General features: G+C 41.5%; 1 protein-coding gene across 2 annotated transcripts in view; it reads right to left on the bottom strand.

Moving 5' to 3' along the window:
• Window positions 1–17,301, bottom strand: part of peak1 (pseudopodium-enriched atypical kinase 1) — a 130,187-nt gene extending 112,886 nt beyond the window's left edge. The window contains exon 1 of one of the 2 annotated variants that reach the window (XM_083972959.1): window positions 17,187–17,301. The gene's annotated coding sequence lies outside the window, so the exon portion shown is untranslated. Of the gene's footprint in view, window positions 1–4,536; window positions 4,623–17,186 lie in introns of those variants that run through there. The other variant, XM_083972960.1, reaches the window with a different exon arrangement.
• Between the last annotated feature and the right edge of the window lie 9,643 nt (window positions 17,302–26,944).

Here is a 26,944-nt window from a genome sequence, read left to right as displayed (position 1 = left end):
AGTGAGTTATTCTTTCCTCTCAGCTTCATGATGGTTAGAACCTCTGATTCATATGGTGATTATTACCTACAACTCCTATTATGGCTACAAAACTCACCAGACTCCATAGCTGGTTATGTTCTTGCGGACGAGGGTGATAATTAAAGTTCACCAAATGTTGAGTTTTAAACCACATGTTTAGGTTTTCGTCACACAACAACATCCATACTGTACGTACACACTGTAAAACCCTGTGAGCGGCGACCTCGTTTCGTGTTTGATGTGTTTGCTCTGTTCATTATTAGTCTTTATGTCCTTGGCTGGTGCAGAAAACCACTCGGTGACAAACCTGTTTAATTAAAGCTCTTTATGAAGAAAGTCAGCCTGATTAATATGCGTGTCCTCCTTTCTGTCATGCTTCTCCGCCGAAATTACTGCCTATACACTAAAAAGGAAAATTAACATGTCTTTGCTTAACTAGCTGAGACGTAATGGGGGATTCACGGCAGCGTGGACAAAAGAGATAGCTTTTCATTAAAACTTGAGCGCTGGGAGGATGTAGGTCAGGTATAAGTTATACCCTTATATTGTCACACACTCACATATACCTGTGTCAAAAGTATGCAAGTTTTACAAACAACATATTAATGGGGTTGTTTGTAGATAGATAGATAGATAGATAGATAGGTAGGTAGGTAGGTAGGTAGGTAGGTAGGTAGGTAGGTAGGTAGGTAGATAGGTAGATAGATAGATAGATAGATAGATAGATAGATAGATAGATAGATAGATAGATAGATAGATATAGAAGTATAGGTAGAAGAAAGAAAGAAGAAAAAAGAGACAGAGAGAAGGGTGACAGATAGAAAGAGGTAGATAGATAGAGTGGTAGAAAAAAGCAAGAAAGAAAAAGTAAAAAGACAGATAAAGGGGGTAGAAAGAAAATGAAAGAAGGAAGGACAGAGAGAAAGAAAGAAGTAAAAATACAGAGAAGGGGGTAGAAAGAAAGAAGTAAAAAGACAGATAAAGGGGGTAGAAAGAAAGAGGGGGATAGATAGATAGATAGATAGATAGATAGATAGATAGATAGATAGATAGATAGATAGATAGATAGATAGATAGATAGATAGATAGATAGATAGATAGATAGATAGATAGATAGATTACAAAATACTAAAATGTCATATGACAATGTAAAAGACACTGAATTCTAATTCAATTGAACCACTATTGCATAGAATACAGTAGTGTCTATGCACTGGGGTCTTTGGATATCTACCACTTTATATTCCTAGGGGCAACTCCACTTTAATAGGCCGTAAGTGCATAGTTTGTTTCCTTACGGCTTATTTATTAACTGTAGCCATGATTCCTCGTCTGCCTTTGACACTGCCGTATCATTATTTGAGTAAACTATATCTGTACAAGCAAGGTGAGATAAATTCAGGGAGCTAAAAAAAATACCGTATGCATAATATTTTACATTTGTCAACTGAGCAGCCCACTGAAAAACAAGTTTACATAATTGAGTTTAGGGAGGGAGGTAGTGGTACACAGGCTGGGGCTAGCTGGTTAGCTAACTTCAGAGGAAACGACACAACAGAGACCCTTAGGAGTCAACACTGGTGTTGTTTTTTTAACACTGACACAATTCTTGGTGCATAAACGATTAAAGTGTGTTGCTCAACTTGCGACATTTCTTCAAGTTTCTTATGCAAACAGCTGCTAATGCTAACACAGGTCATGTAACAAATAGCTAATTGAAGTGATTTAAAGATGGTTTACAACACAGCTGCTTCCCTAGTGTAAACATGATTACAACAGTAAGTTACTGGAATGCAAACTGAACACTAAAACCAGCATCTTGTCCAAATGGGGCAGACTCTTCAAATTAGAACATCTTACATCTTTTTTTCTTTCCTTTTTTTTGCACTTCACAAAAACTGAACCAGTTTCACATTTTCACCGGGAGAAGTTGGAACAAAAGGGGGGACCAATCAGTGCAGGAAGCCCCATCATCACAGTCCTCCCGCTGCTCTGTTCACCTTAAAAGAAGAGCTACCTCGCTTCACTAAAAGAAACCCAGAGAGGTCTTCCTCTGATCGTTACCGAGTCCCCATCACGTGTCGGTGCAGGTGTTCTACAGTAGATCTGGCCCGGGGGCGGGGATGAGGGGGGTGGGGGGGAGAGAAGATGTGCTAGCACAAGGGAGAATCATGCATGCCTGAGTAAATACACGTGTGTATATATTCCCCATTTACGTCTTTTCTCCTCAGCGTAGAAACACACTTTCCACATCTCCATTGAAACTCCTCCTCGGCCTGCATTATAGTGCCAGTGAAAAACCAAAGGGAGAAACCAATCCTCATGTGTGAACACTTTTTCACTTTGATCTGACAGCGTGCTGCCCCAGTGCTGGGTCTGTTCATAGAAATCCAACTCAATACAGGATCCGGTGCTGTGGTCTTGTTTGCCGGCCTCATGCTCGTTGCATAGTTTCTGCAAAGCCACTGTTCCTGTCAGTCAACAGTCCTTGGGATCATAGCTATCACCACTCCTCCTCTTCCTCCTCCTCCTCTTCTTCTTTCTCCTTCCGTGGCCCGAGTCAAGTGGCTGAATGCCAATATCTGGGCAGGACACCCACCTGCTACCACAATCACACACACACACACTTGCACAGAGAGGTTTTTGCAACCCCAAATCCGCAAAACTTGCGCCTCTCACACAAAACAAGGACTTCCCTTTATTCTTTTCCTACAGCGCTGCATGCTCTCTTTCGAACCCCATGCATCACTTCTAATCCATTTGCAAACTCATTGTTCTTGTTTCTGATGTTTTTTGTCTTATTCTTATTTCTCATTCACTATCTTCTTAGATTTTTTTTTTCTCGCATAAACTGTAATTTTTTGTGATTCTCTCATTTTGTTCAGTTATTTATTTATTTTATTTGTTCCCATTTGTAAACTCGGATATCACTAAACTGATATCTGGCCATTTGTGTATTAGCTGGGGTCAGGATCTGTGTTTGTGTGTGTGTGTATGTATGTACAAGTCCTATAATGTAATGTGTTTCACTGTATTTCTTTTTTTTTCTTTACTTGACGTTGTATTATTGTATAATGTGGAAGGACCCCCTCGAAAATGAGATGATTCATCTCAAGGGGCTATCCTGAATGAATACAGATTCAAATGCTCAGACGGACAGGTCATGCTTGTCTCATCCTCTCCAGTCATTCGGCCAGGAGCCCCCCCGCCCCGGTCGGCCTGCCAGCCTGATATAGCCGTGGTATGGGCCCTGGTGTGGGCCGGGGTCTGCCGGAATGGGAGTGTTTGTTTTCTTGCCATTTTGATCCCTGTGTGTTCCCAGATAGTGTCACACACACTAAATGACAACCACTTACACAACCAGAAGGGGATGAGGGGTGGGGGTGGTGGGGGGGGTCAGAGACACGGCATGCACTGATATCGCTAATGAGATCACAGCGTGTGCGGGGCTGCGTGCGCCTCTGTGTGTCTATGAGGCCGACACTAAAAGGAGGTGCCTAGGAGTTAAACAGGTAACATGAGATGTTCCCTCGCTCAGCTGGGGGACAGGAAAACGGGGTGAGTCTGCACATTTAATTTGAGCAGCACCGGCAGGATTATTTGCGGAAAAGGTTCTTGCTGTGTCAGGCAAGGTCAGGCTGCGGATGTTTGTTTACAAGTGGTGAGGTGGTGAACGCTGGGGCGCATTTTTCTTTTTTCTTTTTTTGCTGTGAATGTTGCGCAATGTCTTCATCAGCTTGGACAGCGGAGGGACACATACAAATACATTTGTCGTTGCAGTTCTGCTCAGCCTAAGTGTTATTTCAAAGATTGACCCTTCTTTGAAAATCTGAATCTCTTACATCTGACTGAGCACTGATTCGAATGAATACCAACACGATTAGACCAGATGTGATCATGTTTTTCTTTAAGGTCTATGCAGTGTGACATGGGAACTGTATTCCTTTCCACTACATTTCAAGACACAACACAAGGTTCCCACTCAGCCTCAAAAAGCCAAGGCCAAGGTACAGCCACATTAAAACCATTCCTGTCCACTATTGAATTAGGACAAGATTAGGGACCGGCGTAAAAAACAAACAAAAAACAAGGGGTCTTATTGTAAGAATGAGAGATAAGGAGTGAAGCATTTCTAAATTTCACATTTGGATGGAAATAAGTGAGTCACGATGACCTAGTTTAGCATTCAGTCTAGTGGAGGAAGGCTTTACACATTTGCAGTGCCAGGAAGAGCCATTATTAAGTGTGGATTTGCAGCGACGCACCACACCCACCGCCTCCATCCATCTCATCTGTAATTTATGAGACCTCCGTATTCCTCTTGAGCTCACGACGGATGCAAATTAAGAACCATATAGAATATTTAGACTTTCCAGAATGCATCCCCCGTAACTAAAAGGAAATCCTGCCTTCAAAAGGCGCAGTCCATAAGATGTTTTCCTCTGCAAGCGGAGCGGCTTCACCGGTGGCTGTTTCAACACACAGACTTTACTCAACCTACCTCCTAAAACTTACCGCACTTCATCCCGAAAAGGTCGACGCTTCAGATGAATCTACAAGATAGTCCCCAAGCATGCGAGCGGCCCCCATCCCGGGGGCCTGTAATCTCCGACAGCAGAGAGAGCTCAGTTTCACCATGGTAAACAAGTCCAACAGCAGCAAGGTATGTCTGAGAGATTTCAGCACAACACGTAGCGAGTTATTTTAAGATGCTGGGTGAGTCCAGGGGAGTTAGTGAGGTCAAAACTTGGCCAAAAGTAAGAACCCCCCCTTTGTCCTCTCGACTAATTCGAGTAAGGCAGGGATTGTTTTGACCTCACCGTAGCCACAACCAATCCAGAGGCCTTGCCCGAACTCAAACAAATACTTGTGTAGATAGATCACCGCAGATCTCTGCGAGGGAGACTTATCCTTCCATATATGGAGGTCAATGCAGCATCGAGGCAGTTAAAAGTTGGAGATCATGTAACACTTTTTGTATCAACACCCCCTCTGAAGTACAAATCCAGAATTCAGGAAAACAGGGTGACATGTAGGGCTGCAACTAACGATTACTTTCATAATCCATTAATCTGTCGATTATTTAAACAATTAATTGATTAGTTGTTTGGTCAATAAAATGTAAAAAAAAGTCTTGAAAAATGTCAATCAGTGTTTCCCAAAACAACAAGATGACATCCTCAAATGTCTTGTTTTGTCCACAAACCAAAGAGAGACTCAGTTTACTGTCATAAAGGAACAAAGAAACTAGAAATATTCACATTTAAGAAGCTGAAATCAGAGAATTTGGACTTTTTTCTTAAAAAAAGCCCAAACCGATTATTTGATTATCAAAATAGTTGACGATTAATTTAATAATCGATTATTGTGCGATGAATCGATTAATTGTTGCAACTGCAGATGTGAAGCAGAGATATTGGTTTATAATGAAAAGTGTAGTCATGACACTGTCGTTTCCCCCTGGGCGAGCTTTATCAGGAGTGTCTCCTGTTGCTGCAGCACTGGTTTCCCCTCAGCAACAGTCTTTGACAGTTACAGAGTAACACAAGATCAAAAGCCTACCTGGAGAAACAAGGTCGATGCAGGGCATACTTTTCACCTGTTAACAGAGATACATGATGACAGTGCTGAAAATCCAAAATGTGCACGTGCAGGTGTCCATACGTTCTGGGTGGGCTTAAATGCATGTGCCTGCTTGTCACTTCATTGTCAGTAGTGAATTTTATTTGTATTTCTCAGTTATTTGCTATACCGCACATCCATCCACGCCCAGATTTAATCACCAGAAATGCAGAACTGTGAGACCAGCCCTGGAGGCATTTCTGCTTCTAAATGAAATTGGAAACCAGATTCATCCAGGGATTTTGATCTCCCACCACATATTGTTAGGACTTTATTGGCCATCTCCCATTGCCGCCTCGGGCTGTGAGCTGTGTTAGTTCTCAGACTGAGGGAGGTTTTGGAAGATAGGATTGCAAAAAGTCTGAGAAAGGCACTATATCTACATTTCATGATGATTAGGAGATGGATTCAGTGTTGGAGGCTTGCGAATTTAGAGCAAAGATCCCTTTGAAAGACAATGGCATTAAACGGGTGAAAAATTAGGCCACATTATCTACAAAGGGTAATTACTGGATGACACATCCCTTGTTGGTTTTAGACGCAAATGCATGAAAACATTTGGCTTGAAACCTGTTTGTCACCATGCTGTGACACGCCATTAGTCGTATTCTGTGAGGGGATTAATTCATTTTGCCCTCAACAACTACTGAGGAACTTTGTGCTGGCTGATCTAATGTTTTCTGTCCCACTGCAGCTGCTCGCTGCTGCGTTAACATCAGTTACCATGAGTACCCTGCAGAAACATTTGATGTTCATGCAGGGACTGTTCACCAGCTAATTATGTGTTACTTTTTTTAAATGGACAATCAAGGCTTTATTTAGTCTGGCAAAACAGTTAAACAATCAACATAAGACCTCCTCAGCCTAACTAGTGTGTAATCATTTAAAGATGAATTCTAATGTGACACAAAGTTGTGAACTAATGTGGTTAACTGTCAAATATTAGAAAGGAATCACAGCCATGCCATATAGGCCCATAAGTAAATAATGCATGATACACTCATTAGGGCTGCCCCAAATAATAACATTTGGAGCCATGTCTTGTCAAATTCAAGTCAAAATCAATATGACTGAACTGTTATGAACGGCTATTAGGGCTTTTAATTTGAAGGGCCAGATATAGGAAGTTGTGACACTCTCGATTAGTCGACTAATCGCCATAAATGACGACTACTGGTGCACCAAGAAAATCTTTGGGGGCAGCCCTAAAACTCATCTCTCAGGGGAAAATAGAGTTACTTAACATATTAGAGATACATACAATTCAATCTTCAAACTGAAACATAACTTCACTTAAGTTGTTTAACTTTGAATGTCCTCATCCGTCTGACTGATAAAGCCTGTTGATGTCAACAACTTCAGTTCCTCCAACAACGGCTTTTGTTTTGTTTGGATGTTTGTTGAAACCGCAACAAATTCCTTGTGTATTTTGTAATGTTCAGCTAAAGATGATAACAACCATCTCCACCGATACCCTCTTTAAAAGTGGATTACCCCTTTAGTTTTGTTTGTGAAAAACCCCAGGAATCCATTGAATGCTCTTATAGCCACAACATCACTCATTAGTTCACGTCTGCTGCTCTGTTAGTTAGTCGGAGCCTGAGAAATAACAGAGCATATCGAGCCTGGAATGCAACGCAGCTGGATGGACCCTTGAAGTTATCTTCAAATGAGGCCTTTGGTTTCAGGGTCAGGGAGTCTACTCGAGGCCAGGGTGTATCCACAATGTGCGAACAACCTTGTGCAAAAAAACACAAATTTTGTCTCAAATCATTATACTGTTATGCAAACTTTGGATAAAATGAGCGGGCCGACTTTGCCTGCAGCCAAAAGCCACAATTTTCCATCAGATTAATTGAATCGAACTGAATTCATATAAGTGGTGTTGGAACCAGGACTTAGGGTGGTCTCCACGCCAAGGTGAAATCTTAGAGGGGTTTGAGGCTCGAGTGCACCATCAGGTCATTCAACATTTGAATTGGAATAGTATTCTTATTCTATGCGCTGCCACATTATCAACCGTTAGACTGTTCTCTGACCACCAAAAGCAAACCAAGAGCTAATGTAAAGACTGACATGACCCACATCAATCAGCTCTGTGGACATTGACAAGACGGCGCGGTGCTTTTACAAGCACAGAGACAGGTGATGGGTCTGGATTGAAAAAGAGTCTGGCTCGGCCTTTGTATTGTGGACCTCACAAGTCGACGATGATGATGGCAGGAGTAGTTTATCCCACGCCCGCTATTCAGCTCCAAAGCTGAATATCTGACAACACTAAATCACCGAGTCCAAAAGCTATAGCCCATTAAGTCAGTTTGGGAGATGCTGAATAGCTGAACTCAGCCTGCCCTGTGAGGAGGAGACACACTTTTAAATCACACTCTTTGGTGAAAGGACAGAGGGGCGAGCAGCAGCATACGGCTCTCAGCTAGAGTTGAGTCACTGGAGTCATCACCTACACTAATAGGCCTCATTTGTATGCATTTCAAAACATCTGCGGTACAGAGGCTTGTTGGAATAACGGGTAACTTGCCTTTAATGCCGTCATGTAGACTGTTTCTTGTTTTATTTGCATTTTATTTAACACATTGTTTTTATCTTACTCATCTGTGTCCCTATGTACAACTGCCCTCTCATGTTTTCAATGGCCCCTCTGGGATAAATAAAGTTGAATTGAATTGGATTGGATTGGACTGGACTGAATTGGATTGGACTGAATTGAATTGAACTGAATTGAATTCCAGCTTGTTAATGGAAAACTAATTAGTACTGGTGGTCTGGGCCAACCAGTCTTCACTACAGGCTGCCATGCCTTTAGATTATTGCTTTAAGTTCTCATATGCACCACTGCTAAATAATAACCTCAACTCAGCTAACAGCTCATTATACTTGCATTTTCGAGTTCAACACCTTAGCTAATAGCTTATCAGCAGAGCCGTGGCCTTGACATACCCAGACAATCACAAATGTTTACAAAGTCAACGTTCCTTGAAAGGTCAGGAACACTTCATTTAAACCATTTAAATTTCATTAGGCCTCCTCAAACAGTGAAGAAATGGCAAGGCAACTTGGAAAGCTAAGCCTGAGTGCAGCTAAGATAAGAATCACTGATGTGCAAATCTTCTTCTGAGTTAAGACTGTTATAGTCATCTATAATTTATATATTATTAGATCGTATACAATCCATGGAATAAACCACCAGCGTTTTCACATTAAATTTAGCATCGTGTTTCAACTGTGTTTACATTTTCGCTGGATGTGTGAAAACATGCATGAATCCTTTTAACTTTTTTAAAGCTTACAATTTCCTGGTTAAAGATTTGTCTGACCACCTATACAGATCATAAACAAGTGCACACAAGGCTGCTGATCAGACAGCTATGAATCTATCTCTCACAGATCACACCACAACAAAGGTACATCTTCTTGCATAATATAACTCCACAGGATCACTTTGATCTGCTTCTCTATCATTCACCATCTTCCAAAAAGGCCACAGAACAAAACCCTCTCATAACACTGATGATACTTGACCGGATTCAACACAAGAACCGAAAATGTCATCTCAATCTTCACCTGATATCGGCACAGAATTCCTCGTTTGATCCAAGATTAAAGTTTCTCATTTTCTTCAATAGGATTTTGACGATCAAAAAATTATTCATAATCTCCTGGATTTGTTGTGGAAGTGAAAATGTTTCACCAGTTCTTGCATCCACCGAATCACTTTAATCTGCTCTGACGTCTTCCCACCTGGATGACTCAGCTGACAACTACTCTGACTTTTGGTAGGTGCAATGTTATTGCCTGGTAGCCGCAAAATGTACTCAGTGTAAGCCACGACCTGGAGCTGCCAACACGAATTATATCAAGAGCAGAAATCCAAAACAAAACACAAACCTGGCTACGGCTCTGCCTTGATTGCAGACCGATCTGAAGACTCTGGACATGGCTTTCAGCCCGTTCTGCAACTTTTTCAGGCTCCAGTGACCTTCTAAAACCTGGGGTGTTTTGTTTAAGGGGTAAATACACGGCCGCATTCCTGATGTGTGTAAAAGGCGAACGATGTTGTTCATCACAAAGAGTGTGACATTTGTGGGAAGCGGGAACCAACTTTGTGGAGTTGAAGTAAATTTAGAGTCATGAGGTCATGCTGTGTGTTATGGTGAACTTTAGACCTCGAATCTGATTACAAATGTCACAAAAAGGCACATTTCTATCAAACCTTTCTGAATTTCCAGTCAACTGGGTAATTTTTTTTATCATTAAAGGTCCAGTGTGTAATAATTGCCAAGGTTTATTTGCAAAATCTGAATATAGGCTACTTCCCCATGAATATATTCATACTATAAGTTATAAACACTAAAAGTGTGTTTGGTTTTCGTAGCCTTATAATACTTTATTGCAAGGGTTATTGAACAAATGCATAACTGCCCTGTGTGCTTTTAATTGCCCCCCGGGACAAAAAAAATTGAACTGAATTGGATTGGATTGGATTAGATTAGGTTAGACTAGACTGAACTGAATTGAACTGAATTGAACTGAATTGAATTGAATTATTGAATTGAAGTCTAACTTATTAATGGATAACAGTAATCGTAAAATGGTTTAGATCTTCACCTCATCGCTCCATGCTCCTGAAATACTCCCAGTCGTCCCAGTCATGTTAAACAAGTTAAGTCACTGGAGTGATCACCTACACTAATAGGCCTCATTTGTTAAAAGTTTTTTTGTCCTCGGAGGCCACTGTCACTTTGCCGACGGGAGGGTTGAGTGCAAGTGAGCGAGCGCTGCAATCTAAAATCTGAACGCTAGATATCACGGTTTCCCCCCCATTTTACACACTGGACCTTTAAGTTAAAGGGATAGTTCACCCAAAATTCAAATTTCACTCATTATCTACTCACCCTCATGTCAACTAAGAGCTGTGAGAATTTTCAGAGTCCTCCGTTCCTTCTCTGAGTTACGGGGGGGTCTGCGCAGCAGTATTTGTCCATATAATGGTTGTGAATGGACACCAGAGCTCTTCGTCCAAAAAGACACACCAAAAAACATCCAAATACCTCCATACTGCTCGTCTGTAATGTCCCTCTTGTATTGAAGCCCCGACATGAGAAATTGTTCCGAAAAAAATTAAATAAGTCTTTATTTTAAGCTTGTTTGTAGCGGAAGCTCCCAGTGTCTCAGTTCACTGCTCTGCCTGTGTAAGTGCAAATCTCACGTGATTTGCACTGACCGGCGGAACAATTTCTCATGTCGGGGCTTCAATACAAGAGGGACATTACAGACGAGCAGTATGGAGGTATTTGGATGTTTTTTGGTGTGTCTTTTTGGACGAAGAGCTCTGGTGTCCATTCACAACCATTATATGGACAAATACTGCTGCGCAGACCCCCCCGTAACTCAGAGAAGGAACGGAGGACTCTGAAAATTCTCACAGCTCTTAGTTGACATGAGGGTGAGTAGATAATGAGTGAAATTTGAATTTTGGGTGAACTATCCCTTTAAGAGGTAACTGTGCAGGACACTGGGATTACATATACTCACAGTGGTGGGTGGCAAACAGAGTAACCCAGCTGATATTCTATAGCAACAATTTATAGTAGTTATTAGCAGTAGATGCTAGCTAGGCAGCTGTACAGAGAAAAGTCTTTAATTCCCTCTCAAGTTACTACAGCATTCAAAAGTAAAACAGGTTTGTGGTCAGAAATTATTTAGTTTGGAGACAAACTAAAAAAGTTTTATCTGGTGAGGCAGGTGGCCTCACTGAGGTGTGAGTGGGCCAGTGTAGACTCAGTTAAATATCAGCAATCCTGGAGGGAGGAGAGGTTTAATGCCTTGTTCAAAGACACCTGAGAAACCTGGTCTGAGAAACTGTAGTTTCCACGGTTTTGCACACAGACGTGTTATTACAGTCTGCATCATATATTACATTTGTATGCTGAGGTCATAGACATGTTAGACTGCAATGAGTGAGTGAGTGTGTGTGTGAGTGAGGGAGAGAGAGAGTATGTATGTGTTTATGTGTGCACTCCTTAACCTCTGGGTCACACCTGTTACCTAGCTCAAGCCCTGGCTTAGGAGGCGGGAGGGGGGGGTCAAGGGTCAGGATGTCACGTGATGCTTCCTCCACAGATCTGTTTCTGGGGCCCACATGCACACATTCATTCTGTCAACCAGGAAATTATCTATTATTTATTGTCGCTGAATGTTCTCCAAAACAAATGTTTGAGAGATTCATGCTTAGGTTTGGAACTGCGGGTGTTGTTCCTGACGAGCACATGCTGCTTTCAGACCCAGGTTACGGGCCATCCGACAAGACTTCAGCTAGCCCCCACGGTGAGATGAGAAACACACAAACACTAATACAGTACGCTGACATCAGTTATGTCAGGGTTATTTGAATTCTCTCTTCCGAACCCCATTCCATGACTGAATTTATGCAGGAATTCAGACAAGGTTTTATGCCATGTCTTTGAAGTCGTCACACGTAATTATAAACAGTTTTATACAGAATACTATTATGCCTGAGGGGGGGGAAAAGTGTTGTGTATACAAATGGTTTATTAGATTCAAATTCCCCAATAACGTGCTTTACCTCAATGCCAAAATTTAACAAAATATGTGTAAGGGTTTTTATGAAAAAAGATTTAATGTAATTTTTGTGACTGTGATGAACAACATAAGAAAAAAAAACACATTTGCTTTTAAGAAATATTGATTCGGTGGAATTGAGTATTTTCAATGCTCACTTAACTAACCCTAACCCCTAAAACTTGTTTTATTGATAAGTGGCACTAATTTCCGCTTCCTAAAACTAACTGTTGGACAAATCAGTACTGATAAGCCTCAGTTCAGGTGAAGGTCTGGGTCACTGAACCTTTCTGGCAAACAGAAACATTGTTCAAACCAATACACCGTGTGAAGGGACAGATTATGGACGTCTCACTGCACTGCCATTTCAAGACATGTCTCAGAGCCCCAGTGAGTCACCCATGACATTCACTTATAACAAGAAACAGCCTGTTGAGGTATAAAAAGGTAATTTCAGTCACATTTATGTCGTCTAACGCACTGCTGTGACGATCAATACTGCAGCTGTGGGTCTGTAACAGGCAAACAGAGAGGTGAAAGGCAAATAAAATACTTGTGACTGTCAAGCAGCTGCTGCGATTATGACATAAACTGCTCTGATCATTCAGGCTTTACTGTATCTCTATCCGTTAAAGATGCAGGCCGGGGGATTACCAAACATCTTTTAGCCCCTGTGAAACCAAAAGATCAAGATTGCCTCAAAACTCGATCTTTATCTTCCTGTTGCTCACCGCAAAGAATGTCAGGTATGTTCACAATTCAGAAACGTAGGAAACAATCCAGGAAATATTTGTCCCACACACTTTGGGGGTGCTGGCATCCGCACTTATCACAAGACAGATCACAACCCCCCCACCCCTCCTCTTTAAACAGGTGAAGAAGTAACAATGTCGGGCGCCTGCCTTTGTTGACACTGTCAACTCAAAGAGTGGTAATCAAAACAAAAACAAGGAGCGAGTAAAAACAAGAACTGACAACTCGGCGGCCACGCGAACGCACCGAAGAGGATCTCATTTATCAGGGGGTGGGGGGCTCGTGTCTGTTTTGAATGGACTGAGGTTTCGAGCGGTAATGTACTTCAACTTTCGCTGGTCTGAACTTGTGACAGTGAGACAGAAGAATGTTTCACTTTCACAAACACACATTCCTCACATCAACAAAAGAGTTCAATACCTACTATTGCAGAAGAGCTGAGAGGACACTGGTTTCAGCAGAAAACCAAACCCTGGATTTGAACTCTGTGGGAAGCTGGGTGACGGCCTGGTGTCCACTTCTTTGTTTGTTTTGTTCTGTTTTTCCTGCAGTCAGGCATAGTTTCTATACTTTATAGCATTTTAAGCATTTACATTATTAGTCATGACCCAACGGGGTCTGACACCAACTGTGGCCAAAATGGTTGCATATGCAACTATTTTGGAGAGTGTGCAAGTTAAGATTATAAATAGTTGCACTCGCATGATCATCACTTGTATTGTGTTGTAGTGAAAAGTTTTTTTTGTTTTGTTTTGTACACTAAGGACTTTTAAAGGTATAATGTGTAGGAATTACCCCCATTTAGCGGTGTGGTTGCATATCGGAACGTATTCTTGATGTTGCATTCACGGGAAATCTGGCAGACGTCAGACAGACAACAGAGGCTGCATGTTAGGATAAACAAGCCTCTATGTAAACAAGTGGTCCGCCAGCACGAGGCAAAACAATACAGACATGACAATATGTTGTCATTGATGTCGTATTTTTTTACCTGACCCACGTTTTACTGTCTTTCTCTTGTCAAGTAAAATGACATCCAGTGCCTCCGTCCTTCCTCACACTACACAGTGGTGACAGTTTTAACAGGCGCTACTGTACCTGGAAAACTTTCTCCCTGAGCCGACAGCTCCAGTGAGTTTCTATGGTTACCTACGGTCACAAAAAATGGCGATGCAACATGGCAGCCTCGGTTCGGTGCGTCGCCCACTTATGTATTTGTAACAACTTGTAACAACTCATTCTAAGGTACGAGAAAGCTTTCATTTGTATACGGGTGTGATTCAACTTCAGTGACATAGCCTACGTATTTATGAAAGCAATATTTTTGCTAATAAAAAGCCAAATAAGTTACATACTGGGGCTTTAAGGAAGTTTTATCTGTGATGAAATTGCAGTTTGGCGCTCTCTAAAAGCAGCAAGTCACAATATTAAAAACAAACCAAGCAAGACGAGATGAGACAACAATGAAACAGTAAATAAATCATGAAGACGAGACAACCAAAGTGCAGCAGCATCATCCAGTGCAAATAGTGCATCTACAAAGTTGACACTGCATCACAGCACGGCAGGTTTGTTCTGCACATTTTTGCAGTCATTACCAATGACTGACGTGTGTGTGTGTGTGTGTGTGTGTGTGTGTGTGTGTGTGTGGGGGGGGGGTGGTTGGAAGGACCTGGGTAGGGGGTAAACGCTGCTCCTCACTCAGTCTAGCCACCTGCACTTGTGTAGAGTCACATGGCGCACTGATGTAAAGCTGAAAACACTCCACTCAGTAAAAGGTTGCCATGCAGTGAGTCTAGACCATTATTTTGAAAACAATATGTGAAGGAGGAGGCAGCAGGTGGTGAGGGGAAGCCAGCCGGAAGCAAGCCGGCTGAAACTCAGATTCAACTCAGCCCATGTCAGAGCCAGAGGTTTGCCTGGGTCTGGGTCTGGGCTGAGCTCCTTCTCTTTCAGTATCATTATATCACCAGTTTTTTTTTTTTTTTTTTTCTTAAATCTCCTAGTTATAAGTACATGAGTGTCTTACTCTAACAGCTTAGTCAAATAATTTTGCACCATGCTCAGTTTGCTATTGCTGTGTAATACGACACTGAAAACACATGTGAGAAACATCCAGAATCTGTTGTCATTCATTGACAGTTGCTGCTCCTCCTGCACCATGCGCACACACAAACAGGTATGTGAGTTACTATGGTTACAAGGACTCTCTGCTGATCTCTTGCTCTAAATATTTGGGGGCTAGTATGCTTTCATACAAAATTATAGGCCTAATCTTAGTGAACCTCAACATGGAAATCGATCATTTTACATTTTTGGTGAGTGACCATAAACTTGCCTGTGTCATTGATAATGGAAGATTTTTTATTTTATTTTTTTAATGCTTGTGTTTTTATGCTTTTAATTTAACTTTTTAATTTATTTGTATCTTTATCTTTATTTTAACTATTCAATGTACAACACTACCCCTGTGTTTTTTTAAATGCTATATAAATAAAGTTGATTGATTGATCATTCAATATCCTAATTGGTCAAGCTGTACTGAAAAACAAAAGGGGGTGTGACCTAATCATGTGCTGGTTATGCCTAGAACTGATCAGCCAATTGGTAGCTGAATTAATCCACGATTATTATCACAGTGAATCATCATATCAGCCAATACAGCAATGTAAGAATTTAGCACTTAGCCTATCTTTAGTAAAATGAACATATGACTTCTGGTCTGTTGGTCAATCTAAACAAGTTTTTGAAGACACCACCAGCAAAGTGTGATGAGCAATTTTTCCAGTGTTATCTTCCTGATCCGTGAACATTTATTCTAGTTTCATATTCTTAGCACTGCTCTGAACAACGATATCACTACGTTTTGCGAACCTTTACTCTAAACTAACGGTTCACAGGCTGAGACGACAGATGTTGACAGCTGAAAATATCACCTGTCAAACATGTTCACGTCCCTCCCACAACATCAAACTTGGTCATTTACAGGTCTGCATTAAAAATTAAATGTCTTCATCACTTGTTAGAGCTGTCATGCTCCCCCTCTACATTTTGAGGCGGTAATAACTGACAGAATAAAACTCAGTACTGATTGTGCTACATTTGTGTGTGTTAATACTGTAGGCTGTAATCACACAGTCTTCCCTTTTGATGTACTGGGGCAGAGAGAGACAGAGACACAGCTATTCCCAGACATGCCCGAGATACATGTAGCATGCAGGAGCTGAATTATGCAATACACCGGTAAGACATGATCCACTATGGAGTCCTGTGTACATTTCTAGATATTTTTGGACATGAATTATAGCAAACACATGTTGAAGACAGATCTTGGGAGGATGAGACCTGTTTACAGGTAGAGTGGAGTGAATTCTAAGAATAAACTTCAGATTTAAATGAACTAGTTTTTGCATTCATAGCGTAGCCTAAAAAACATTTAAACCTGCAGTGTCTATCAGAGAGTCTATCAGACAAACTGTCCCCAAGTGATCTGCCTGGGGACAAATACATTCTTGTGCTGTTATAAGGAGGCTAGAGCTGCTTGCAGTATTGAACACCCCCCCGCTCTCGTTTTTTTTATTTATCACCATCTTATGTTAACGTGGTGAAATGCATCTCATATTTAACCCTGTCCTATCGGTTTTCCCCTGTAAGACCCCTGGTGGTCCCTGGACCCCAGTTTGGTCAGAGGCGGTAAGTGAGACGCTGCCTAACCCATTTAGTAAACACGGAGAAGTTGTTCCTCGGTATGGGCTCGTTTCCAAAAAGCCAGGATGTAACGCTAAACTAACTTTAGAGCGAAGCCAAAACAACACGCAGCATCGGATTTCTGAGTTGTTTCCCAGTGTTTTTAGCCTCTCGCTCCGTTGTGACAGCAGCAGCAGCAGAAGCAGCGGTGGCGTCGCGACCGTAGCGACGCAGCTCCCAGTCCGCTCGGTGAAGCGGTGAAGCGGTGAAGCCCCTCCGCGGTTAGCAAACTTCTCCCGCACGTCTTCGCATCTTCGGCCGCCGATAAATCTGACAAAAGCCGCTTCCGCACACACACGGAGCTGGTAGCCTCTTTGTACAGACACGGTATTTGCCCCCGGTGGTCAAACTGGAACTTGGCAGTCGAAAAGAAAGTGACGAGACTTATGTCTGAGACACTTTCAATTTTGGGGGAAAGAGGGAACCCGTAGCTAACTTTTCCTTACCTTTCAGACGCCGAGTATCGCCCGGTCGCTTCCAGCGCTCCTCCACGGCCGTAAATCCCGCTTTTGACAACGTCGTCCTCGGCGGGAATAAGGGAAAAATCCGACTGTGTCTGTGTCTCTCTCTGTGTGTGTGGCTCAACTCTTGCCAGTGCCAGTGATTTTTTCGCACACGGCTCCTCTCTGCGTGGCTTCAGCAACAGCCGCTGCAGTTTTTTCCACCAGCCCTGACGCGGGGGCGAGCGCACCGGGACACAGGGGCTGGCCAGGACAGCCGCGTGAACGCGCCAGCAACACAAGAAGTTCAGAGACTGCCCCTGGATTTCAGGTTTTAAAAAAATAAATAGATAAAATCTTCGTATGTCCCGTTATCAGATTAATGCTGCATTATAAAAGTCATGCTGTGTGTAGCGATTATGATAAAATAAACATAAATAAAACCCTAATTCTGAATGTCAGTTATTTGCATTGCTTGTTTATAAACATTTGTATAAATTGTCACATTGTGATCATGATTGAAAGTGAAAACAAAGGTTTTGTCTTTACAAATTAATTACATTCCATTAGTTCCCCTTTTTGAGAGCTTTCAACAGAATATCATGGTCTTCCTCAATAAGTTTCACGGCTTTTATAAAACTTATACATTTGCCAGTGTGTTTTTGTATAATAAACTCATGTAAAATAATTATTGTCACAGCAAATGTGATAAACCCCTGACAGGTTACTACACAGTGTGAGCCAATCCATCATCAATATTATTAATTACACCTGTGTCACACACACAATTCAATCAATTCAATTCAATTCAAATTATCTTTATTGGCATGAATGTTGCGAGAACTATGTTGCCAAAGCATCAATAGATAGATAGATAGATAGATAGATAGATAGAGAATACTTTATTCATCCCTAGCAGGGAAATTCACGTTAGTCCAGTAGCTCATACAACAATGACAAAAAAGATGAACACAAAAATACATTTTAACAAGTGTTATATAAAACGATTGCAGCAGGAACAAATGATCTCTTAAATCTATCTTAAATAATCAATGAAACAAAACAAATACAACTGAATCAAATATATACAAATAAAAAAAGTATGGGCTACATTTATACTGTGTGTGCTGAAGTGTTGTCTCTCTCTTATACACAGATTGGGTGTCATTAGGTAAGTTGTTATATAATGAAAAATAAAAAATATCTCTCTCTCTCAATTTCAATTTAAATAGCTTTATTGGCATGACAAGACAGTGCTTCTACTGCCAAAGCATATAACAATAAAATTATATTAATAAAAATAATAATATATACAATATAATAAAATAATCTCTCTCTCTCTCTCTCTCTCTCCCAGACAGCTGGCACCATTGATGCTTCTGAATCATACAAATGAATGGATTGAATATTTTGTGGTATTACTCAATGAAAGGATCTGAACACCTGTCAGTGGTATCCTCCAGCTTTGTAGCTATATTAACCTTCAGTTTTACTCTTATACTATATGCAGTGTTACAATGTGTTGATCATCACATTGTATTTCCTGTTGCATGCAGCAGAAAAGTCACATCACTGATGATAAATTATGGAGCCTGCACTTCAAAGCACAAATTGATTTCAAGCACTTCTAATTATTCAGACCCCTGTTTGTATGAAAAACACAGCTGGCATCAGTAGGAGGCAAACAGATGTGCGCTACAAAGCCACAGTCACTGTGGTTGTGTGTGTGTGTGTGTGTGTTACAGTTATTGAAAAGCGTTGAGAGCAGCAGTGTGTCTTTTACTGACATCACTCCTCTCACAAGGGATAACCACCAGAGAGGAAATCCCCTTCTTCCCTGTTGCCTTCAGGTGCTGTTCAAGATATTCAAATGGCAATTAAAAGCCAAAAACACAGCAAAGAGTCACTGGATGCGATGAATGAGCAGCTTATGATTGCTGCAGAAATGATTCGCTGAATTATGACTAATTGTTTTAGAATTGATGTAAGCAGCAACGTGACACATTTCCTTGAAATGAAAGTCTAGTAAATCAAGCAATAAAGTGTGTTTTAAAGCGGCAGCGGCGTTGGTTGGTTTGGCCACGTTACATTTACACCTTTAGAACTATAGATATAAAAGTTTATGAGGAGAACCTGAAGGCAACACGAGTTTGGGAAGAGGAGGAGGAGGAGGAGGGGGAGCTGAGCCGGAGGTTGACATGTGGGAATGACTCAAGTTTTTTACACATTCCATGCATTGTTTCCTCCTCCTCCTCCTCCTCCTCCTTGCCCCAGTCCTCGGCACAGAGGCCAAGGATTTTCCAGGGCTGAGGGGTGGTGGAGGTGGGGTGGGTATGGAGCGGATGATGGATCAAGGAAAAGGAAGGATGACTCGCATTTTCCTCTTTTTTTGTTGCCTATTTCAGAGTAACTCTCTCCTCCTCCAGCTGAGTAAAGAGGAGTAAGAGGGGTATTGTGTACTTTTGAAATGTCTCTCAGGGTTTTGTATCATCCGTCTACATCTGTCACCTGCAGGACAGAACCATGTCAGAAGTGTTACTGTCAGTGTCTGTGGTGATCTCACTGTGGGTTTATTCTTCCTCTGTAGTGCTACAGATAAGATAAAGAAAGAACGTCAATGTGCAAAAGGCAATTAATCATTTCTCTTTAAGTGCATCTAATACGGTACAGTGCAAGGTTTTATGCGTCACAGCCTTTTTTTCTTTTTTGAAGTATCAGTAGTCGTTATGATTTTATCAGCAGAGCACATGTCATTACAAAATATGCATCTGCTTCACAGTTGGAGTCCAGTTCCAGAGATCTGACAGAGTGAGAGGGAGAGACAGGGTGGAGTGAGTCAGGGTCGACTGGAGGAGACACAGTGAAGTTAAATGACTCACATTAGCCGCAAAGTTGGAAATGGGGGCATTTTCCCAGATGATGGAACTGAAGAAGACAAAAGAGAATTCATGAAACTTACAATGAAATATTACTTTCTCTTGTGGAAGTAAAAAAAAAAAAAAAAAAGCTGACAGAACTTATAAAGCCACATCCCTCATCACTGTGTATCTCAAACACCATTTAGATTTCAGGGGCAGGTCTTCCATGGTGGCACAGGGGGGCACCCGCCCCCCCTGCAATCTGACTGGCCACCCTTTGTGAATTTTTTGTGTTGCTTATTCTGTTAAGACTTGTTATTTACAAGATAGAGTTGATTATTGATCCACTATAATTTTAAAGCAGAAGTGAGTGATCCGGTCGTTTTCGCTAATGCTGCGTTCCAGGCAGGCTTTTGAAATCGTAAATTACAGCTTCAAGTCACAACTTACGACTTTGTAGCGTTCCAGGCAACCCACTCGTGTTTTTCCGACCTGTTTTACCGGTGAAAGTCACTATAACGGCCACTCGTAACTTCCGACCGGTGAACTCGTACCAGATCGAACTGGTACCACTTCACGGTCGGAAAAATACGAGTTTCCTTGAACGCACCATAACAGTCCTCGTCGCTACGTCACCACATTCACGGCGTTCCTTGGCTGCACACACAGCCCTGCATGCCGTTCTCTCTCCTCATTGGATAAAAACTGTAGGATACGATAAATGTTTTCTCTTCGGCTCAGAGCAGAGCAGAGGGACTGAGAGACCCGTGTTTCAGTCCAAACACTCTATGTAAGTGATTGCTGTCGGAAGATATAACTATTTAAGACTTATATTAACACAAATATATCACTCACTTCTGCTTTAATATTGACAAGTGGAAAATGAAAACGCCTATTTTTCATTTTTTTTTTTTTCATTTTAAAGCAGTACTAAAGAACTTTCAGTTTTGGTTGAGTTTGGCGGCGCCAGTGGCCCAAAGCGGTAGTGTTTTGCCTGAAGGAAGACTCCATTTCCCATGAGCACTAGCGCGTAGCGCCGTAAACATCTTGATCTCCCGGTGCATGGAAATTAAGACGTCCAAACTAAGTTTCTGTTACCAGCAGATCATTTCTCAGTAAACACACATACACAATCCGATGGAAAGGTGCCGTATTGCTGCTCCCTCCTCGTCGTGACTCGCAAAAGTGAAAGTGAAACTTAAGTGAGAGCCGGTTTCCTACCATGCTCCTCAAAGTTGCTTAGTGCCAGTGAAGGCGATACAGACCCCCTCAGGCCATGACAGAGGTGTCATTCAACCTGTTGTAAGTCGATGTACCATCACAAAAGTAATGAAAATATTATATGAAGGTTGAAAAGTTCCTTAGTGTTGGTTTAAGGAATTAATTTAAATTTTTAATTTCCTTAAAATAACTTAAACATTTTAAGGAAATAAAGATTCAATGTCGCCAATAAAAGCAAGATGAAGACAAACTGTAAACAGTGGGTAACTGTACAATATAAATATTCAAGACAGCGATCCGTGGCAGCCTTCATTTTTGTTGGGTGCCCCCCCCCCAAATTCTGTGTTGTTATCCCCTGTGCCCCCTACCAGAAAATACTCTGGATCCGCCCCTGTTCGATTTCACATTTTTTTTCTCACATTGCAGTACCAACATCTGATTGTGTTTCAACTAAAGTCAGAGCCTTTTTTTTGTTTTATTTTGTGTCTGTCTCCTGTCAGATCCTTTTTAGTTCTTAGAAGCATTATTTTCATCCAGACACGTTGAGAAACTGCCATCGGAGCAGCAGTCGGGAGAAGCCAGGGTTACAGCAAGCTGTTGTCGTCCTGGTTCATTATCTCAGAGCAGCCCAGACGCCAGCTGCAGTGAAGATGCTCTGCAGCTGACTGTCACATCCAGTCTGGGAAAATCAACAAGAGAATCACAAAAAACTCTTTGACTCAACCTGTGTCTCATCTTTGATGAGAAACTATTTGAAATAAACTGAACAGAGCCTGAATAATAGGATGACTTATTCATAGAGAGGAAATTAAACATGGACAAGTGAAAGCATGACTAAGTTGCAAATTTTCCAATGCACCCCAAAAAAGAAAAAAAAGAAAAAGCTATTCAGTCACAGTGGTCACTGAGGTCAACAGTGTCCTCAGCGGTGACTCACTGAGCCGAATGCTTTATTGATTAAATAAGGGGGTGGGGATCTGTGCCATCAAAACATTTTAAAAATCAATCACTGCAGCATCTGAGTGTAGGTGATAAAAAAAGAATTAAGTTCTCATGAATGGTTATTGGCTCTCAACCCTGAATACTACAACAAATACTAAAAAGAAGCTCTTCTTGACCACAATAGTGCTTGTTCTTGTGCTAACATTCAGGACAAGAGTGTTGAGTGCCAATTCAGCACATGATGCCTGACTCATCCTCTCTTTGAGCCACTCCCGCCCTCCCTCCCTCCCTTCCCCTCCACTGGTCCAGGATCTGTGGCTCTCTGCTGGAGCTGGCTCCTCTCTCCAACGTCAGCCCACCACTCCACGGGCAGGAAGACAGCCAAAGGATGCAGAGGAAGAGGGTGTTTATACATCAGTGGGTGTATTTCGTTGTCAGGACAAAGGCTGGGTGTGATGATGATCTGACAAGAAGAGAGGGTAAGAGGAGCGACACGACGAGGGACTGGAGAACAGCAGGACGGGAGACGGAGCGGATGCTGGGCGGGGGTGTGAAATGGGTCAAGAATTGGACTTACACTTGAGGTAAAATGCACTAACACGGTATGAGCCATTACTCTCTACCATTTATCCTTTTCTCCCTGGGTCCGTGTTGTTGTGTGTGTGTGTTTTTTTTTTTACAGCTTTGGGCCAACATCAAAGCAAAAAGAGCTGTAGCTAAGCTCATTATACAAATGAGCTCTGGGGCCTACTGTGCACATCGTGCAGTACACATGTGAAAGATGATCCCACAAGTTAAAAGGTAAACAACTCTAATAAGGCAGAGGGTGTCTCTCTGGTCACACAGCTCCAAGAGACGAAGCTCAAGTCCCATCATTCATCTATCTAACACTGAAAGAGCTTTATTAAGATTCTACATCTGAGATATCTCAGCAACCACCAATCAGGGTTCTTTAAGGATACACTTTATATCCTCAAGTGATTCTCCGACTCTTATTAAACTCTGCCACGAAGTTGACTTCTACATTTTTACTCGGCCTTGTCTCGGTCTCGGTCGAGCTGGACTCGGGAATTCTTCTCAAGACCAGTCTAGACCACAGCTGTAGTGACATCTTTTTTTCAACTGCAAATGTCTGTCTGTCACTGGCTTAGCCTACTTTGGTTTATGTAATGCAATTCAATAATTTTAAGAATTGAAATTTTTCTACAAAAGAGTATGCTTGTGTTACCATCTGAAAAATGTGGTTGCCCCAGAGTCAACAGTGGGAGACTTGAGCAGATTGTGTTGTGTTCTCCTGTTCAATCCAAACTTTGTTTCAATTAAATATGGTATAGATTTTATATAAAATTGGTCTCACCCCTCCTTGGTCTTGGTCTTGACTTGGTTTCAACCCCCTCAAAGTCTTGGTCTTGGTATGCTAGTGAAATGTCGATTGCATCAGCTTCTTGAATTAAATCCAATGACTTCAGCGATGCTCTGTTTTGAGTTGTAGCGCCACCAGCAGGTCAATTTTTTTTTCCAAAGACGTTAAATACACCAATCAGGCGACCACCTGCCTATAACCACTGTTCCTTCCTTGGACCACTGTTGATAGATCCTGACCACTGAAGACTGGGAACAGCCCAGAAGAGCTGCAGCTTTTCACATGAGAGACTCAGTCGTCCTTGGAGAACTGGATCAGATCCTTATGCTGCCCATTTTTCCTTCTAACACATCAACTTTGAGGACGACATGTTCACCTGCTGCCTAATATATCCCACCCAGGTACCATTAAGTGTTATTCACTTCACCTGTCAGTGCTCAGAATGTTATTTCTGATCAGTATCTCAACATCATCTGGACCGGCTCCAGGTTCTGTAAAAACTCGTGGTTGCTGATGCATGAACCACCATGAGGTCGGCATTTGTGGTTTTGAGTTGAAATCTCAAGAACCGTTGGATGGATTTCCAGAAAAATGTGACAAACACACTAATGTCCTCTTGGCTTTTCATGACGTACCATCAAATCTAGTGTTTATTTTCTCAAGGACTTTAGTTTATGCAAACGCATGGAAAGATTATCACACATCATCATTCTCAGCTGCACTTTTATGGGTATACACTTTATATTGTGCTGATAATGATAACACACTAAATACAGATGACGGGCCTGGTAAACTTGCGTGTGCAGCCTCAAAGAACAGCTCTGTCAGGCTTCCCACTCTTTTCTTGAAATAATTTTCCTGAAAATCTTTCACCTGCTACACTGTACGGAATAGCCCTGTGCTACAGTCTGACAGACATGTTATCACAACATACACTAACACATCCCCCGTCCCATTTATGCTTTGGAGAAGTGTTATTTTTGACAGTTGTACCTTATTTTGTACATGATTGTTTCTATGTTTATTACCCTCTCGGCCCAGAAAGTCTTATTTAAAGGTGTGGAGTCTGTGGCTTTAACTTATGGAATAAACTCTTACATGCTTAGAAATTAGAAAAAAAAGAAGAAAAAAATCTCATTTTCCATGTGTTTTCCAGGACGCGTGGGAACCCTGATAGTGTTGTTAAAGGGATAGTTCATCATTTTGGCAAATTGGCCCATGGCCATAATACCTTTTAGTTTTAGGAGTAGGTTTGTTACCTTGAATTGTCAGTGCAAGCTGCTCAGAGCTATGCTATGGAGGTTAATGGGATTTCTTGGTTTCCCTCTTCAAACTCATCAAATACACAATCCAACAATGCCAAAACGCTTTGGTGGACAAGTTGTGACCTGCACATTCACCACGCTATGAGATAATGACGGAACGTTATGAGACAGAGTTTTCATATGGTATGGGCCTGTCCAAAAATAAAATCCTTTTGGGAAAGTGTAACACAGTCCCTGGGTGGAATGATTGGTCAATATGTTGTTTGTGACCCAGTACTTTGTCTATTGAATTATATGGCCTCTGGATCTTGGCCCAAAGATCACAAACAAATTATAATAACTGGATGTATGACGGCCAAAAGACTCATCGCTACCAATTGGAAAAATGCTGACCATCTGGTAATGGGAAGATGGTTGCAAACTTTCCTCGAGACAATTTCTTTGGAGGGAGCTGCTTCTAATCTTCTGGAAAAGTGTAATGAGGAACAGCTCTTATGGAGAGAGATAATTAATATGATACGCAGGATACCCTCTTTCAAGAGAACTTAAGTGTCTTAAGGGTGAGTTTGAGCTCATACAGACTGTATACGCCTGGTCCTCAATTGCCTACAAACTGTTTCCCCCCTTCCCTCCTTCTGGACTACTGAGATTTACGACATCTGTACACCACCACTTTGTTTGTTTTTTTTTCTTGTTTTTTTTCCTTTTTTTCTATCTTCTAAATTAATTTATGTGATTCAGTATCTATACTTTTTGTGTTAGTTTTATGCTTGTTTAGTCTGATGTTTTTTATTGTGTTGTGTTTTGTTTCTGTTTGTTTTTCTTTTTCTCACACTTTTTAATCTATACAAATTGAAAAAATGTATTGGTAAATTATGATTAATTTGATTGTGATTCATTATTTTTGACTTCCTGGTTGCCAATAAAAAAATTTAAAGCAAAAAAAAAAAAAATGAGACAGAGTTGTTTTCGAGGTAAATTCATGCAAAACCGCTGATGCGTGTTCCCGTCTGCATTTGCCTTGAAACTCAGTTTCGTATAACGTTCCATTATTATCGTATAGTGTGGTGAATGTGCAGGTCACAACTTGTCCACCAGAGCGTTTTGGAGTTGTTGGATTGTATATTTCATGAGTTTGATGAAGGAAACCAAGAAATCCCATTAGCCTCCATAGTATAGCTCTGAGCAGCTCGCGGCTCTGCTCCGCTGTTCTAAAAACAGCTTGCACCAACAATTGAAGGTGACAAACCTACTCCTAAAACTATAGGGGTTATGGCAAAGGGCCAATTTGCCAAAATGTTGAACTATCCCTTTAAAGTGCACTCCTACAAACTTTTTAGAAAACTGTAGATCTATTGCTTGTTTTCACATCACATTGAAACTGTACCAAAACAAGCCAGCATTTGATTGTCCTCCAGTTTGTCAACTTTTAAAAAAAACTCTTCTGATTGCCTAACTGTAAATTAACTATGTTCTCCACACTGCATCAGAGAAGACTGCCTATGAGAATTCACACCCAAACACACATCATTATCAGAGCGGTCAGAGGGTGTGTGTATCATTAGTTCAATGTAGAAACTGACCCTCTCTCCTGTGGGACCAAAAACATCTGCGAGGGACATTGTTGGATATAACACTGTGACACACGTGGCCATTGTGGAGAGGAAGTCTCAGCTGGCAAAGAGGAAATGGGCATTAGTGAATGGAAACAGGAAGGGCTCCCAGCATCGGGTTCAACACAAATACAGTGCTACGTTAGCAACTTGATAGGTCACATCCAAGCTGCCGGCCAGCTCGCCATCAAACAATGGGAACACTTGTTAGTCAACCACAGATCTGATTTACTCACAAGGATTTAGCCTCTTCCACAGTCATTTTGAAGCTCGTTCAGCTGGGCTCTGGACTCACACTGCTGTGAGTGGGAAAACTTTCCCAAACATGACACAGTAGATTATTGTTTTCCCAAGCTTGCTGTGCAGCTCAGTGTCTGTGAATGAGCCACTGAGTGCAAAGTAATTTGTGTCTCTCTCCAGATCCAGTAAATTACAGCAGAGCTGCTCAATTAGCTTAACCACTCCAAACCTTCTTAACTCCACATCTTCTGCAAGTAAACAA

The sequence above is a fragment of the Trachurus trachurus genome (genome assembly GCF_905171665.1).
Source record: "Trachurus trachurus genome assembly, chromosome: 6".
Lineage (NCBI taxonomy): Eukaryota > Metazoa > Chordata > Actinopteri > Carangiformes > Carangidae > Trachurus > Trachurus trachurus.
Note: the sequence above shows the minus strand (reverse complement) of the source record. Positions and strands in the feature narration are given on the sequence as shown.